General features: G+C 46.8%; 1 protein-coding gene across 1 annotated transcript in view; it reads left to right on the forward strand.

The window, feature by feature from the left end:
- Positions 1–18,850, forward strand: part of LOC135386310 (uncharacterized) — a 532,914-nt gene that overhangs the window by 124,199 nt on the left and 389,865 nt on the right. The gene's annotated exons all lie outside the window — the stretch shown is intronic.

The following is an 18,850-nucleotide window of genomic DNA, read 5'->3' on the forward strand; positions in this document are numbered from 1 at the left end:
GGGAGGGCGCGGTTGTCAGCCTATGGAAAGGGGAGTGATGGAAGGTAAAAGAATGTTGGGGTATGGGGACTGGGGATTTGCGAGGCGGGTGATCTTTGACGCGAGAAGTCTTTGCCGGCAGTGCAGAGCAGTCTTGTCTAAGCTAAACTAAGGCTTCGGACGATGTTACATATACTTGTTTTGTGATCGTGTTCCATCATGGGCTGGATGGGTGAGCGCTGCCTAGGTAGTGGGAATTGTTTCCCGCTATTGGCGCCTAACAGGTTTGGATCCCTACATGTCATTTCGGTGGCGGCGATCCTGGCGATGAAACTCCCCATTCATCATCTCGCAATAAAGTTGTTGTTGGTGGTGGTGGCGGGAGGCTGCGGCTAGGGTGAGCTTTTGCTCTTTGTTGCTGTTGTTACTATTTATTGTAGACGAGGAGAGAGAGAAGGAAAAACAGAGGAAGAGGAAGTGGAATAAAGTTTCTTTTTAGGACGTTCTCATCGGGAACGGATGGTTAACACTTGTCGGAGTTCCTTCATTAGTATAGGAACGCTACATTTTTGGCGCGGTCGACAGGATCCAGAACATCAGGATGTGGGTCCAACTCTTTATCAAACCAGCTATTGAAGAGCGCTTAATCTTTGAGCGATATGAGGAGGAAGGTGAAGATGCAGTTCTATTGCCAGAATCAGCAAGTACGCCCGAGACCGTAGCCTACGTACTGGAAAAGGCCAAAATCAGCCAAGAGGACCTATTGAAGCGAGGTAGCATTAAGATGAATTTCAAGAGAGCAGAGTTCCAGGCTCGCTTTTTGCCGAGGGCACACACGGATTCTTTCCAGGACGCAGGTGACTCAGGGGCATCAAAAGGGATTCAAGAGATGATGGCCCAGCTGGTACTACTGCAGAGTCAGCAGACACGGCAGCAGCAAGAATTTCTTCAGGTGATGACCCAATCCATATCCCCACGACCGCGGTTCGAACTGGTAAAACCTGATTTGTTTGACGGAACTTCCTCCAGTCCCCAAGCGTGGATCAATTTCTACGAGTACGCCTGTGAAAAGAACCGCTGGTCCGAAGAGGAGGACAAGATCAAGAACCTCCGACTTTTCCTCACAAAGATGGCGAAGTCATGGTACGAACTCCGGATCATGGACCATGCCACAGATACATGGAAGTCATGGCGGGAGAGCTTTTTGGTATCTTTTCAAGAAAACGCTGTCGGCAGGTGGGACCGGGCTATTTCCTTGAAGTATCAATCCGGAAGCCCCTTAGAGTATTTCTTTGAGAAGAGGAAGTTGTTACAGATGGCAGATCCCAATCTACCTGACTCTTCCATTGTGCCGTTGGTGATACACGGAATGTCTCGAGATTTGCAAAGGCAGCTGCAGGTGAAGAGCCCGGCAACGGTGGAAGACCTTCTCCTCTGTTGCAAGGAACTGTGCGTCGACCACCGATCAGCAATGCACGCACCATCGGGTCCATCGAACCAAGCCTCGTTTCAAGGCTATCGTCCCGGAGACCAACCATCCTGGAGACAACGGAGACAAGACCAGACAGGTACTCAAAATCAGGGATTTAGACATGTAAACCAAGCCGAGGAGGTGAGGGCCGAAGAGACTCTCACAGCTTCCGGTATTGTCACGCCAAAAAACTAATAAACAAGGGCTTGCCGTCTAGCCCGACGATCAATAACGAGACTGTGTACCTTATTAATCAAAATCTGGTGTATGTGACGATGGAAGTAAATGGCAGGCCTATGCAAGCTCTCGTGGATAGCGGTGCGACCATCAATATCGTCAACAGGAAGATGACGAAGGCGGAGGAGGTTTCCACGGGGAGAACAATCTTCGTACAGAGCTATGATGGGTCTCGCCGCAAACTACATGACTGGGCAACCGTGCAATTAGCGTACCAGAACCACACCTTAACCACTGAGGCGTTGGTCATGGACGAGGTCGTATACAGCTTCCTGTTGTCACGGCCCACCATGAAGGCGTTGCAAATGAATCTATTTTGGGATGACACTGTGGACGTGGAGGACAGTGCCTGTGGCGCGGAACTGCAAGTCGCACTCCGTAGGCGCCCAACCAAGGCTGATGATATCATCGTCATGTACCCTGAACTGAAGTGCGTGGCGCAGTGTCCACCAGCTATAAAGGGCTACGCCGTGCCGTTTAAGTTGACAGACACCACACCTGTCCGCAAAAGGCCATACCCCCTTTCGAGAGACAAAAAGGCCTGGCTTCAAAAGGAATTGCAGGGGATGCTCGATAGCGGCGTCATACGACCCTCGACATCAACATTCGCATCACCGATAACTATCGCACCCAAGGAAGATGGCACGTTTAGGCTATGCACGGACTATCGCTTGGTAAATCAACAAACCGACCTCTTCCCATACCCAATGCCTCGGATCGAGGATATAATCAATTAAACGGGGGGTTGTCGGGTATTCTCGTGCATAGACCTCACCAAAGGATATTGGCAAGTTCCGTTGGAGGAAGCGTACAAACAGTATACGGCATTCACAACTCCGTTTGACGTGTACGAATATAATCGCCTTCCCTTTGGATGGAAGAATTCTGGGGCCTGGTTCCAGAAAATTATGGACAACATCCTTAAGGCATTCAAGGGAAGGTTTTGTGATGTATACATTGACGACATTATTGTGTATTCTCGTACGCCAGAGGACCACAGTGACCACTTGGCACAAGTGCTTGCAGCTTTAAGCAAGGCTGGCGTGAGGGTCAACTTCAAGAAGAGTAAGTTTTTCCAGCAGAAGGTGACCTTCCTGGGCAGAGTCCTGGACGGCAACACGAAAACCACCAAACAAGAGTCGGTAGCCCGCATATCTCGGCTAAAGAAGCCATACGACGTGCATTCTCTTCGTGTGTTCTTGGGGCTCGCGGGACACTTCCGAGCATTTATAAAAGACTACGCTGCAAAAACCAAGTGTCTCACACAGCTGACCAAGAAGGACATCCCATTCAAGTGGACAGAAGAATGCGAGGCCGCTTATCAATTTCTCGTACTGAAAATATCGTCTGATCCGGTACTTACCCTACCGGACTTCACACTACCGTTTGAGTTGAAGACCGATGCGTCACACTATGGGACAGGGGCAGTACTCTACCAAAGGCGAAAAGAAGCCCCCGGGGGTCGACAACTCAGCGTAGTCGGTTACCATTCACACACATTCTCACAACCGGAGCTCAACTACAGTACTATGGAGAAAGAAGCCCTGGCAGTTCTCCTTGCAGTGGAATATTTCCGCCCATATTTGGAAGGACGGAGATTCGAACTATTCACGGACAACCAGGCCCTATCTTACCTCCTCAGGTTGTCGGAACCCAAAGGAAGGATTGCGCGGTGGATATACAGAATGCAGCATTTCGACTACAAGGTTTCCCACCGCAGCGCTTCGCAACTCACCGATGCGGATGCACTGTCACGGTTGGCCATTCAGCCCAACGAACTGTACAGAGACCACAACGAACAAGCAATCAACGCTCTCAGGCGCTGGGAGGGCTCCGAACATCTCACGTTCATAGAAGAGAAACGCAGGTTCCATGTACCGGAAACGCTCGTACACAAGGTCCTAGAAATGTACCACGACAGTCCAGCCTCTGGTGGACACGACGGTTTCTGGCGTACGTACTACAAGATTAAGAAACGATTCGAGTGGGGCAACATGAAGGGTACTATACGGAACTACGTAGCATCGTGTCACATATGCCAAGTCTCCAAAGCTAAATATCGAAAAAAATACGACATAATGGTGCTTCCCGAACACTCAGATATACCGTTCAACGTGGTACATGTTGATTTTGCGGAAATGAAAAAGAAGGGGGAAGGGGTTGCTCGCACACAGGCGTTCCTGATAGCCATTGACCAATGCACCAGAACGATTGCCGCGCGGCCTGGACGAGAAGACGCCCAGTCGGTCATCAGCCTTTTCGAAAGGGAGATGTTCAAGGACACGAAAGTGATCATATCCGATAACGGACCGGCTTTTAGAAGTAGGAAGTTGAAGAGCTGGGCACAGCAAAGGGGGATCACGCTGCGAACAACCACCCCGTATCATCCAGCAGGAAATGGGATGGCGGAAAGGGCGATTAGGGATGTAAAGAACTACATCACCGCGTACCCAGAGTACCCTGGGGGATGGAAGTGTGCCTTGGACGGTGCGGTACGACATCATAACCGATCACATACTAGGGCTCTAGGTTGCAGTCCCCACTTCGCGGTTTATGGCACAGCCCCGATCCTGCATGCAGACCAGGAGCTAGGCATCACGCAGCAACTAATGTTGGAAGAAAAACCTTTGGCAGCAGAGGCGAGGGATCGATATAGGCGATGCATGAAGAGGTCTTTCGACAGGCGTCAGAATACAAAGATGCCGAAGCTGTACATAGGGGACTTCGTGTTGGTGCGGTCCGGGATGCCTGGCAGCCGAACTTCATATGGTGGCCCATACCAAGTGGCCAGGCTAAATAATCATATGGGAGTTTTGAAGGCCGTTAGCTATACTGGGCCCCATGGTACAGAAGAGAGAGCGTCCATAAGAAATATCGTCCGTTACCATCCACGGAGGGATGGATATGAAAGCCGAGAGTAATGTAGACGAGGAGAGAGAGAAGGAAAAACAGAGGAAGAGGAAGTGGAATAAAGTTTCTTTTTAGGACGTTCTCATCGGGAACGGATGGTTAACACTTGTCAGAGTTCCTTCATTAGTATAGGAACGCTACATTTATTTATTATTTATTTATTGTATACTGCTAATCGCCTTTTGGCGACCGTAGCAGGAACAGGCTACAATGTTTTGGATGTATAAATGAAGAGCAAACAACAACAACAACAAATTCAAACAGAGTAACACAGAGAATAGAGCGTAATGAAAACCTAGAACAAGCACCAGAACATATAAAGAGGAAGGGCTTTACAGCTACTGTGGGACGATGGCTGATGAGAACGCATGTAATGATGAAGCATTTGTTATATCGTACGCTAGCGCATTCCAGTCTGTTATTGTGCGCGGAAAAAAAGAAAACCTGAATGCATTTATTCGAGAAAAAGGGGCAACAAACGTGTTGTTATGCCGGGATCGTACTGGCCTATTTTCGTTACGCGAGATATATTTCTTGATGTCGATACGAAGTTTTCCATTGACCATGAGATAAAGAAGTTTAAGTCTGTCGCGTGAGCGCCGAACAGTTAGTGGTTCGATATCAGCTAAGGCGTAAAGGGATGTGACAAGAGTTGCGTTAGACTGTGTCCCAGGATCCCAGACTAAGGACGCATATTCTAAAATGGGTCGGACTAGGCTTTTGTAAGAAGTCAAGTTTGGTTAGAAATGAGGCATGCTTCAGGCTACACATGATAGCAGCCTGAGTGTCTTTGTGGCCTTTTGTGTTATGCTAGCTATGTGTATGTTCCAGTTCAGGTTAGAAGAGATGTGTACACCCAAATACTTATACACAGAAACTCTACATAATACATCGGCAGTCAAAGTGTAGTCCCACAGTAAGGGTGATTTCTTCTGTGTAATAGTTAGTACAGCACACTTGCTTGAATTCAAAGCCATTTGCCATTTGTTACGCCATTGTGAGATATACGAAAGACAGGAGTTTAACGAAAGTTGGTCAGCCGCACTATTAATTTCCTTGTAAACTACACAGTCGTCTGCATACAATCTAAAGGTGACATCATGAGAGCACACAACATCATTAATATAGATATTACAAAGCAACGTCCCCAGTACAGAGCCCTGGGGCACGCCCGATCTAACAAAGGACAGGGGTGATAAGGAAGAATTAATAGTGACATACTGGGATCGGTTATTAAGCTAAGATTCGATCCAGCGCCCAACAGTGTCGTTATTAAGCAATTTTCGAAGTTTAAGTAACAGCTTGGTATGCGAAAGACAATCAAATGCTTTAGAAAACTCTAGAAAAATGACATCAACCTGCCCTTTTCTGTTAAGCACTTCTGCTAGGTCGTGCACAAATTCGATGAGCTGAGTTGTGGTTTAGAGACCTCTACGAAATCCATGTTGGTTATTGAAGAAAAAGTTACGTTACTCTAAGTATGAGGAGATATGACTGGCTATGACCTGCTCAAGAATTTTAGAGCATGAACATAGTATAGAGATTGGGCTGAAGTTAGCAATGTCGATGTTTGTACCCAATTTAGGTATAGGGACCACCCTTGCACATTTCCACTGAGTCGGAACCGTCCCGAACTGCAGGGACTTGACAAATAAAAGGTGCAAGTACTTAGCACACCACTCAGCGTAACGGATCAAAAACTGATTTGGAATTTCATCGCCACCTGGTGATTTTTTGGGGTCCAAGTTTAGTAATGCCGAAAAGACACGCTCTAAAGTAATCGTAATATCAGGGAGATCAAGATTAGTCGGTATAAGGTGTTACACAATTGCCATTCCCAAAAGATGAGGCAAAATATTCATTAAAAGAGTTCGCTATAACATCTGATTCATCTATGCACTGACCATTTACTCGTATTTTGTGTAGGCGAGAGCTGGGTGTAGAAAGGTAACGTCAGAACTTCGCAGGGGAATGTTTCATAAAAGAAGCTAACTTACAGTTATAGAAGTTATATCTTGCGCTTTGAACCTTTGTTTTGCGATTTCGGACAGCGGTTGCGTAAGATTCTGTGTGTTGCATTTTGGCTTTCCGGAGTAGTTTTATTCTGAGCTTTAAATGAATGATAGCTCGTGTAATCCAAGGATTACGGGTTCTGACGTGACGTTTCCTCTTGGGAACATATCGACACAAGCAGTCAGATGTCACACTCCTAAACAAATTCCACAGCTCATCAACATTATCAACAGGCAAAGAACACAAATTCTGAAAATTATCGAAACGATGTTCAGAGATAATCTAATACACAGACATCATGTGCATTACAAAAATCGTATGTAAATTGTGAACGAGCAGAAGAGGTATGTTGACAGACGCCCTGGCATTCAAAAAGAACAAGTTTATTGTCTGATATGCCATCCAGCACATTGCAGTATTATGTGAAACGAGACAAGGGTTCTGAGATGAACAACAAACCTAACATGCCCATGTGTGATCCAGGGACACGTGTTGCTTGGTTTACAACTTGAGTTAGATTAAACGAGAAACAAGTGTCCAAGAGGAGACGAGCGCTTGGCGAGTTGGTTGTACTAGTGCCTGTGGACCAGTCAATGTTAGGTAGGTTGAAGTCGCCTGCTAGAAACAGCTTTTTATTGTTTGCATAGAGAGACGCAAGTGTGTCGTGTAACACCGTTATCAGTGTATCGTCGGAATTCGGAGGCCTGTAATAGGAGCCAACTACAATCGAATTGCCAGACAGCTCCAGTCTAATCCATACCATTTCTAATTGGTCCGAGTAAGGGCTATCAAGCACTAGAAAATTCATACCGCCTTTTTAGGATAATCGCCACTCCCCCTCCTCTAGCCCCTCTATCCCATCTAATCATGACGTATCCTGGAGGGACAATTTCTGCATCACCTATGTCTGTGTGCAGCCAAGTTTCACTGACCACCACTACATCGAATTCATAAAGGAGCAATATACGTTCTAAATCAGGCGCTTTATTAACAATGATTCTCGCATTTAGGTTGATTAGTGTGAATGGGGGAGTATACGAGATCTGGTTCCTATGTTGTCAGGGATTTGGAGCAGGTCTGGTTTGCTCGGAGGCAGATTGAAGCCCAAGCTTCTTTCTGCATTGATTAGCAGCATCCCACACAAAAACTTCGTTGTTGATACGAAGCTTGTCGAAATTCACAGTTACTCCATCACCAGCAGCTCTGTTCGCACTGGCACTTAGCCAGAGATTACGTGGTATATCTCTTACTCTTTTAGAAAAACCCTCAGAAATCGACATAGCTGTACCTTTAAGTGTCGTAGCATTCTTGATAATTTTTACTTTTTCATTGAAATCAAAAAGCCTGAGTATGAGCGGACGTGCCCGGGAACCCGAAGAGCGGCCTACCGTGTGGAGGCGTTCCAGAGACGTCACAGGGACTTCAAGTGTCTTTGAAAGAATTTCGTTGATAACTTTCTCCCGTAATTTGTTAACGTCCTCGTTTTCTTCTTCGGGGATACCATAGAACACTAAGTTGTTACGGCGGCTTCTGTTCTCAAGGTCGTCAGTGTGCGATCTTAGACGTTCAACGTGAGCTCAAGCTCAGCAATTTTCGTTTCCATCAGTGACATTTTAGAACTCAGCGTGTCAATGGAAGCAAGTTTATCTTCGATTGTCATCAGCCGGTTGCAGAGCTGTCAAGTAATTGAGTATAAGTACTCAAGTTACTGTAATTAATTACTTTTTATGTAATTAATTACTGTAACTAAATACTTTTTAGAATCAGTAATTGTAATTGTAACTTAATTACCTTTTTATTGTAACTTGTAATTAACTGACAATTACTTCCCTCAATTACTTTTTCGGCGCGTGACGAGAATGACTGCTCAACGCTCAACAAATGGTGACGCCGCCACCCGGCAACCTTGATCGACCACGCACGGCTCGGCTTGCCGGCTTGCCCAAAGCAAGCCAAGTCCAGCCAGATGCTGTTCCAGCGTCCAGCCTTTACTTCCTGCCGAAGCGGACGCGCGCGGGTGTTTATGCACTTGTGATGGGGGATGATTCTTCGACGTCGTCCGTCGAAACGGTTGAAACGGACAAAAACGGAGTCCTACCCTGGCCGTATTATGCGCGTTTCTTCGAAGCTAATGGAAAAATTGACGGGAAGAACATAGAGGTGAAATGCAAGCTATGCATGCCGAAAACCAAGGTACTGAGGACATCTACGCTCAGCACATCGAACTTAAGAAAGCACCTCATGGTAGGTAATTGAAACAGCAGAGCACTACTTAATTCATCATTCATAAGCTATCGTCAAGGTACCTTTACGGAGTGAATAACGCGGTTCGTGATGCATTCAGCACATAATTCCTATAGTTTCGGATTGTAGCAATGATCTTCGCGTGAGCATAAAAACGACGAAGCTATCCTCAGCATGTTGGTACAATGTTGGTCATATGAACCCTGTTGATCATGTTGGTCATATTATCACATATCTCTATGTATGAGCCGTGAACAAGAAAAAAAAAATGGCCTGCTTTATCGCGGTTACGTGAGAGTCCGAGCGTGTAGCCTGGGTGCGATTTTGAGCCCTTGAATACCGTGCCGTTCCGGACGAATCGAGCACATTTGCTTGCTGCGTTTCCAGCGGTCGTATAACGGCTGACTTGCTCGTGCAACCGATTTTGTGTACAGTCGTTCATTTTGATGCCTCATATCAGAACGATGAGGTGAGCTTGCGTTTGCGAAGAGCTGTGCTGTCATCTGTATGTTGTCCGTGTGAGCAGCGTGACGATAAACAGCAAGTTAACTAAATCCGTCATATCATTTAGCGCCTTCACCCGGAATCGCTGCGAGCTGAGAAAAGAAAGACAGACGCCGCGAAAAGAAAGAGAAAAGCAGCTGACAGTGGGGAGGCAAGTGCGCCAACCAAACAAGTAGCTGACATAAGAGCGTTCACGGCGGGCCCAACATTGTCCCACGGTATGCATGAATTGTTTAGAGATTCCCTTGTGATAATTTGTTTTTCAGTAGCACTGTCGTTCTAACAAATTCCCTCTCTGTTGACAGGCACCCTAAACAAAATGATCCGTGGTATGATAGTCCAGGGTGGGCTGCCGTTTTCCATTGTTGAACAGCCGCATTTTAGACAGATCCTAGCTGCAGGCTTTCCTGGGCGAAATATTGACTCTCGTGGTACACTAGTACAGAAGCTGCAAGCTGAAACTTTGGAGCTCAAGGAAAGTCTCCGTGAAGAACTTGCAAAACTGAACTATGTAGCTTCAACAGCAGACTGTTGGTCTGTTCACAAAAGGTAATGTTTTCATTGCTGTTAGCCACTGTTCATTTTTCAAAAATATTTCAGGTCCTACTTGGGTGTAACTGCACACTGGATTAACGAAGAAACCCTCAAGAGGGGGTCCGCTGTCCTTGCCTGCAAGCGACTCAAAGGAAGTCATACATTTGACGTACTAGCAGCTGCTCTTGAAGGAGTATATAATGACTACAATATCCTGGATAAGTTAACTTCTACAACGACGGACAATGCGTCTAACTTTGCAAAAGCGTTTAGGTGTGTAGGACAGCTCTTTGGATGTTGCACTATATGGAGTGAACTTCATGAAATGAGTCGAAATGTTTCTGATCTTGACCGATTTCAGGCAGTTTGCAAGGTTTCCTGACTACGAAGGTGAGGCAGCGCAGACCAGTGAGACCAGTAGTAATGTGGATGGCTATGACGATGCGGTCCCTGTTCTGATCTATGACGTACTAAGGGCATCAGACGAAACCAGATTTGAGTACTCCCTCCCGCGTCATCAACGGTGCGCGTGTCATCTGCTTAGTCTGGTAGCCACCAAGGTGAATATTCCTTTAAAATGTGACAACCTGTAGAATTACTCTTATATTTTAATTTTTTAGGACATACAGAAAGCAAGCATGCCTCCCTCATTAAAAAAGCAACACAGTCAGACGTACGCCAAATGTTCTGCCATTTGGAATAAGCAAGCAAGGTCCACTTCCTTCGCGGATGCTGTCAAAGACTGCTGCGGCTCATATCTTCCCACACCATGTGTGACTCGATGGAATTCCATGTACATGGCACTCAAGTCTCTCCACGACGCTCTTGTGAGATGTGATGCAAAACTCAAGGACGTTTGCGAGAAGTTCGGACTACCGCGTTTCACAGCTGGCGATAAGGAGTTCATGCAAGAATATGTAGCTATCACAGCGCCACTCGTGCAAGCGCTTGACCTCCTTCAACGAGAGCAAAGCATGTTTATGGGATATCTGCTTCCCACTATTGCTACAGTGAGAGGAAAACTAGTGCAGATGAAGGAACAGCAGTCCCTTAAGTTCTGCATGCCGCTGCTTGAGAGCATGGTTGAAGGCATTGATGCAAGGTTTGGCGAAATGATGACCGACAGGCACCTCATTGTGAGTTCCGTATCACATCCAAAATTCAAGGCAGAATGGATTGAGGATACTCCACGTAAACAAAGCGCGCTCGCGTATTTCAGGAATGCGCTAGAAGTGTTGTCATTCACCAAGAAGCCGCAAACGGATAAAGAAGGATCTTCTGATGACAGTTCTCCCGACAGGTTTTTCACCTTCCAGAGAAACAAGCAAAAATGTGCTCCGCCATGGGAGGAGGAGTTTGCAAAGTATATTTCAATGCCAACCTCGAATTCTCTCAATTGCTTGAATGGCCTGCCCCTTATAAAAGACCTGTTCCTGAAGCACAACACGTGTCTCCCCAGTAGCGCATCTGTGGAAAGGTTATTTAGCATCGGTGGGACCATCATGGTGAGGAGGAGGGCGAGTCTTACGGATGAAAATTTCGAGAATGTCCTTTTGCTAAAAACCAATGGGCACTATCAGGTACCATTGTAAAGGCAAACTTTCTATAAGAATAATAGTTAAAATATTATCATCATTTTAACTTTGTTATTCTCTAGTCATTCTGTGTACCTGCTATCAGCTTCCATTGTAAACGCAAACTTTCTATAATAGTGATAACAGTTAATATAATATTTTTACTTTGTGTTATCCTCTAGTCATTCTGTACACCAGCTTCATTTGAATAAACAGATTCTGACAGTTCACCAGCAGCAGTGCACCATTCCTTTGCGTTATATGAAAAAGTAACTTAAGAGTAATTCAATTACATTTGGACAGTAACTGTAACTGTAACTCAGTTACATTTCAGTTTCGGTAACTGTAACTGTAATTAAAGTACTTTCAAAGGCATGTAACTGTAATTGTAATTTAATTACATTTTGAATGTAATTTTGACAGCTCTGGCCGGTTGTTGATAGCGTCCATGAGCGTGTCTGATCTAGCTTGTCCAGCTTTAATGTCTGTTATGTCACGCGAAATCTGTGCTAAAGTATTACTATCGGTAGGCCGAGGGTTAAGCTCGATATCGCCACACAAATGAAGTAAGTCCAGTGCAACATCACATCGAAATGTAACATGTGAACACATAAAGAGATGCACTAACTTGCGCAGGACGGAGTTTACAGCGTCGTAGATGTTAACAGCAATATGGTAAAGCACTGTGTTTGGGCACGGCAGGAACAAGCAGACGTCATTACTACGAATAGTGCTGTGAACGTTACTAACCTGTATAAACAGGGAAAATGGGTTAGGCATGTCGTTCGATGAGTGTCTGCCGTGCCCGTTGACGTGCGTGGGAGCTTCGTCGCTTTTAGTAGTGGTTCCACCGGATGTAGCTGGTGACGGTAGTTCCGTTGTAAACCAGTCCACCGTCGAGAAGAGGGGAAACCCTTCTAGATAGTCAGGAAAATCGTCGTCCCACGTGTAGCCGGGGAAAGGTTCATCAGAGTACACCGGCGCAGCGAGCAGGAACAATTGTATAAACAGGGATAATGGGTTAGGCATGTCGTTCGATGAGTGTCTGCCGTACCCAGAATTTTTTTGGGATGGTTCCAACAGCCTTGCGATGTTGTCCCTGTGACGGTCCTCCTTCTTGTCTTGTGGAGAGCGTCGCCGGAAAACCGCTTTTTGTTTATTTTGCTGTCGTCCTAGCCTCAACATTGCTGCACTGTCGGAGCATGCAGGCAAAGCCGCCGAGTTCTGGGCCACGCCTTTGTGCCCATCCGCGTGGAGGAACACAATAAGTTGGTTTCGATGCATTTTTCTTTACTTATTAAAATATTTGAGAGTAGAGTAGGGTAGTATTTGTTTATTAGAGCATCGTGGCTGTTGGCTTTTGGAGGTTTCGCGTATTCAAGTTTATCCGGGGATCTGCTCTCGGCATGCTGCTCCCGCTAACGACCACAGGTCGAAACATGCCTCAAGCAGCGATATCTATGCAACCATTCACTTCGGTCAGACGGAAGCCTGACACTCGGTAACCCGTGTGGTTACGTTGATGGGGTTATCACGTCTGCAGTGCCTTCCACGCAAGACGTCTCAGATGCGGTGCCTCCATGGCTTCAGCCTGATGCCCGTAGAGCTGTTAGCAACGTGCAACCCAGCTGCACACGCTAATGACGCGACGCCTTCATGCTAGGTTGGTTCTGCCCCTATGAGCGCAGTCGCACCAGCCGTTACGACTTATATGCCGCTGCCTACCTTTCAGAGGTACGCGGGCTCTATTCCGGTAGCACCCTTCAGAACCAGACGGCATATCAGACTCGCATGGAGAAGTCGAGTATGCTCGGTTGAGTGCCGTCTTTCAGCTGGTGGGGATGAGGAAACCCTGATTGCAATGTGTTGGTGTGCCTCGCAAGAGTTTCATTCCTCTGTATTTGCGCAGAGATTGGTAGCTGCAGATAGTGGATTAGAAAAGCTCACCCTGCCTTAAATATATAGCCGAGTCGCTTTGTGCAACTTCCGAACGTACGTTAATCCACTATTTCGGTCACGAGAGCCTGGTGCAGCGTTGTGGTACCATTTAGTGTAATTTCTGCTAGGCGGTCTTCCACTTGTATATTTGGACAGTGGGTTTTCACGCGCTCCCAGTGTGAAGTTGCCCTCTTACCTCTGTTCCCGTTTCTGTTTCTTGCAACTATTATGCTCGACATGGGTCATGTAGCAGGACGTACAAAGGGCCACCTCCTGACCCGGAGCGATCCCGGTCTCCCTGCCCGCGGCAGAAGTTCCCGGCTACGTGGACGGTTGTCCGCCAAGGATACTCGGTGTCGTGGGCCTCCCACACGAAATGGCCGGCCCAAACGCGCCATCCAAGGAGCGTCGACGCCTCCTCCGCCTTTCCGGGGCAGACGCTGGCAGAGAGGTACCCCGCTGACCCGCTGAAGCCCTTCATGCCGTATGAACGTCCCCTTTGTCTTATCTGCAAGGTCCCGGAGCTCCACCGCGCCTCCTATTGTTCGGAGACCTTCACCGGTCACGATCCGAGCTTGCGCGCCCAGAAACCGTCGACGTCGCCGCCTCCCTGCCTACTCTCGGCATGCTCCGTCCGGAGCTCCTGCGAGAAGCGGAGGGGAGATGGCTGCGGTCCGAACCGCCAGGAGGAATACATCCTCATCGATCTGGATCCAAAAGAAGATTTGTGAGGACCCAGTACTCTGGACTTGTCGATGGGGTGATATGGAGAGTATAGAGGGCGCCGGTAGAGGGTGCGATTGCCCAACTATGGAGAGGGGCTTGACGCGGGAGCGACTGCCAGTAATAGGACGCAGGGATGTGGAGATGGGAGGCATTTGTGAGGCTGATTCTCCTGGGGAGAGCAACCGAGGGAGGGAAGCTTTTGTTTATTAAGGTAAAATAAACATTTTGATAATTTTCAAATAAACATTTGACCCCTACTAAGGTGGCATATGTGATGTCTCGAGTAACTCTCCCCCTTGTGGGTGTCGTTACCACTCAGGAGCTCGTTGCCGCGGTTGGACAAGCCGGAACGGATACAGAGAGCTGTCGTTGTGACACGTCGTGAGCAGGGAGGTCATCTTGAAAGCCCACAGGACGGGAGGCGTTGGTCAGCGTGTGTCAAGGTGGCTGGAGATTGCGGGGTCAGGGGACGCTGGAGACGCTGAAGGGATGTACGACTCCTATGAGTTGAGCGAGGGTTGTCTCCTGTGGTGCGTTCTTCGCCACGATCACTTAGCACAGCTCGCCACCACAGCAACGGCACCAGCAGCACGCAGCAACACCTATCGTCACCTGCACGTGAGACGCCGTTCTTAGCCTGCTGCGCATCTCGGTAACCGTCATGTGGGCGAGGGTGACAGACAACGAAAATCTTCGCATCGTTCGTCGCCAGTGAGCGTCGGCACTGAAGAAAACATGGCGGAACTCAACGCGGTTTTTGAGGATGTTGGCGTCTATGAGGACGAAGTAACACGCGAATTTCGTTCTAAGAGCGACGCATTCACTGGCCTGTCCAACGATGTGTTCATCAGGAACTTTCGGCTGTCTAAAGTTGCTTCAAAGTTTCCTGCAACATGTTTCTGGCCGCTAGAGCGAGTAGGGTAAGACGCGAAAACTGCACTGTGCATAGTAAACGCCAGTGTATTACACAATAGACCACCCTCTATTTGAAGCACGTGACGTAACGAGAAGACCGGTTCGAGGTAATATTTTGCTGTGGTGAGCAAGAAGCGAGAGAAACGCGCCGGCTGATTGGCGGAAAAGGCTGATAAGGTTGATAGGTGCCCAACAGCATGCTTTGCGCGGCGGCGAAACGTAATTGATGACGTTGGGGCGCAGGTCGTCTTCTCACAATCGCAACACTTCCAACGCAGCAGTGGCGATCCACTACGCTCACCGCTGAAAAAAAAAAGTGTGCTGATGGAGCTCCGCTTGTACAGGACCGGGGTCTTTCTTGGTAATATAGCTCATGAAGAGTACCTCACCACGACTAACGGCCGGCCTCGGAGTCGATAATACCATCAGAATGTCTCTCATAAAAAATTGGCGTCCAAGTACAAGCGCTTCCTAGAAAGGAGCGCTTCCTAGAAAGAAACACAGGAGGAGAAGCTGGCCATGAAACGTCTCTCCACGTTCAGGGTTCATTTTTTTTTTGTATGCAGCACAGTGCCAGTGACAAACACTTGCTACAAAGCATTTAGGCTCATTGTGGTGGATAATGTAGCAACGGCTAAAAATCCCAAGGTCTGTCTTCAGATTTGTATGTATCATTGTCCTCTTGACAGCTACTCGGATACTGTGTTGAATATAACACAAGTATGGCAGAATTACATGGACGGCAAACAGCGCAAAAACACAGAGGAGAGATGACATGGACAAGTGCTGACTCCAACTCCCTTTAATGCAAACAGGGAATGCAGATTTCAACCACAAATGCAGTTCATACTATAATACAGTACCAACTAGCCCAGCAAAGGAGTTTATGGCCAAATTTTCCAGATTTTCACTCGCATTGTGTTGCGTTACAACGAATGTATCCGAATACAACCGAATTTTGAACTGAAAATATTGCCCTATATTTCCCCCGAATTTGGCCAAAAATACATCCCAACAAAGTCAGGCCTTCTGCATTAACAGCAGAGCTTGCCGGTTGCTGTTTCAGCTGTTTCAGGCATGTGGAGCGGAGAGAGAAACGAAGGTAAAAACAAACAAAGAAAAAAGCTACCACATGGCCACTGGTCAGTGACATAAGAACAAAATTTACCAGCGGCATGGCCGAGTGGGCTAAGGCGTCCGCTCGTTGGTGATAACCAAGGTCGTGCTGTAGACTGGGAGGTGGTGGGTTCGAATCCTACCGCCGGCTGTGCTGTCTGAGGTTTTCCCTGGGTTTTCCGAAGACTTTCCAGACGAATGTCGGCACAGTTCCTCCTGAAGTCGGCCCAGGACGCATACTAATCCCCCTGTCCCCCACTCCTTCCTGCTGTCCTCTCTCCGTCTGTCCACATCTGTACGCCGCTCATAGCCACAGTTGCTTCGCGGTGCTAACACGCAATCAAAAAAAAAAAAGAACAAAATTTGGCAGGATGCTCACCAAGGGTTATGCCCTGAGATAAGGAATGGAATGGAATTAAGTGGTATGCCACAATGTCATCTCCCAACCAGACAGTGCTGTGGGCTGACCAGCATTCATTGATATGAGGATTTCACATGGTCAGTATGACATGACATCCAGAGAAAACATGCAACAAAACACAGAACACGCTTAGGGTTCTGCAGCGCAGTGGAAGTGGGATGATGCCATGTATGCGGAAAAGCCACCGTGACAGTCGTGAGGGCAACTGGCATTGACCAAAAGAATAAAAAAACAAATAGCTTGGAGTAACACATTGACCATTTTTGTAGCTATGTTCTACTAAGTAACTCTCATGCTGCATATTTTAGGCATTTTTCTGCATGTAAGTCCGTGGTCTAGTACATCGAATCCCGGTTATAACGATCCCACTTATAACGAACTAACCGCGAATGACCACCATACTTTATATCCATCATATTTAGCCCGTTTATAACGAATTTGGGATATAACGAACAAGTTGTGTGCGACCATGGAGTTTGTTATAACCGGGTTTCGCTGTATTCACCGTGGCAAAAATTTTCTGGTGCCAACCTATTCACCCTCCCTCAAGCTTTAATGAGCAGCGCAATCCTCTGCTGCCCCAGAGTACTGTAATTTGTGTTGCAAAGCAAGACGGGCAGGGGGCATTGCTGTTAGTAGAGTCCCGTGCCAGTCAGGATGGGTACAACTCTTTTTGCCGGAGTACTTAGGAACAAACGATAGCTATCCTTTGCTGATATTTTTTGTTGTTTGCACACATTATCCGTTTTATGTATTCCAATTTATAAGTGCTTGTCCCTCAGGCTTGTCCCACACTCAGCGTGTCCCTGGCCCAAGGCTGTCCTTCTCTTCAAAGAAGCAGATTGTCACAAGGTATGAGGTAATCAACCTGCAAGATACCTGCACCATGGCGAAAGCCCTTATGCTCCTTCTCTGCATATACTACGTGAAGAACCTAAGTTACCCACAAGCTTTTGGTCAAACACTGGGGCTTGTCCAGACAGTCATCGTAAAGGACTGTTATTTTGACCCTTCTTTGCAGACACGCAAACTTGCTGCCTGTCTTGAAGAATTGACTTTGTGCACTGAGCACTCTGAAAACACACCCCGTTTCCTTTGATGTGTTAAGATAAGAAGCAAGGGGACAACTAACATGTTCGTATGCACAAAGAAGTGCAGGAGGCTTTATCACCTTACACAGAAATGTGCTACACAGGCATTGTAACACAGTGTGAGACAGCGGGTGGCCTACAGAGACTATGAAATGCTCGCCATTATGCAAGTTTGACATGTGTTACTATTGATCTTGGCTGAAAAAGAGAACAAAAACAAGAAAAACAAGGCTCTGGAACTTCCCAGTGAGCGCTAGTCGGTGTTGCTTCTCTTTTTCTACACATTACTTGACATCTTGCTTTGCGTTGCATTGTCTATGTAGTAGGCAGCTCTGCACATTTTTCTTTCCTCCCAGTGCTGTTAAAGGCAATTTGTTCACACATTTAGTTTGAAGCTTTTTCTGCCCATCACCCTTGCTTATTTGTTGTCCTAACTATGACCTAGCAACACTTTTAGTGCAAAGTGTTTCTTACGATGTTAATGCAGGAGATTCCATCACTTTACATTGAGATATGTTACATAGGCGATGTGACGCAGGGCAAGACAGCCGGTAATGCACATAGACCACGAAAGGCTTACTGTTGTTTGGCATCCGCTTTGCTTCAAGTTTTACATCCGTCAATATTGACCTTAGCTGAAAAATCGGAACACGGGAATTTGTTCGTCATTAACTGCTGGTAATTACAACTCGTCATTTTTCGTGTCTTGCCACCTTGTTTTGTGTTGCGTTGCCTATGTAGTAGGCGGCCCGCACATTTTTCTTTATGTTGAAGAGTTTATTCACATGGTTACTTTGAAGATTTTTTCTGCTCGACATTCGTTCTTATTTGTTAAGGCAATTACGAGCTGGTCATAGTTTGAATTTTTAAAACCAAGTGTGTTGCAATGCTCTAAGGTTGATTTTTATGGGAGCACTCTACCAGGCCGTAGTAATACCCATAATGCTGTGATATTTGAAGATAAAACGTTTTATCAGTAATCTATCTCCATGCACACTTGACCACCTTGTTTCTTGTTGACAAAAACAAACAAAAACATGAATGGTGGTCAACAAGTGTCTAGTCAGTGCATGGTTCTCTGTATTAATAACTCATTCATTCCTTAAAGGTCAGCTATGCCGATATCCCAAATAGTCGAAACGGTTGTGATATTCTGAAAGCCCACATCCAGCTCTCC

This window comes from Ornithodoros turicata, chromosome 1 (genome assembly GCF_037126465.1).
Source record: "Ornithodoros turicata isolate Travis chromosome 1, ASM3712646v1, whole genome shotgun sequence".
NCBI lineage: Eukaryota > Metazoa > Arthropoda > Arachnida > Ixodida > Argasidae > Ornithodoros > Ornithodoros turicata.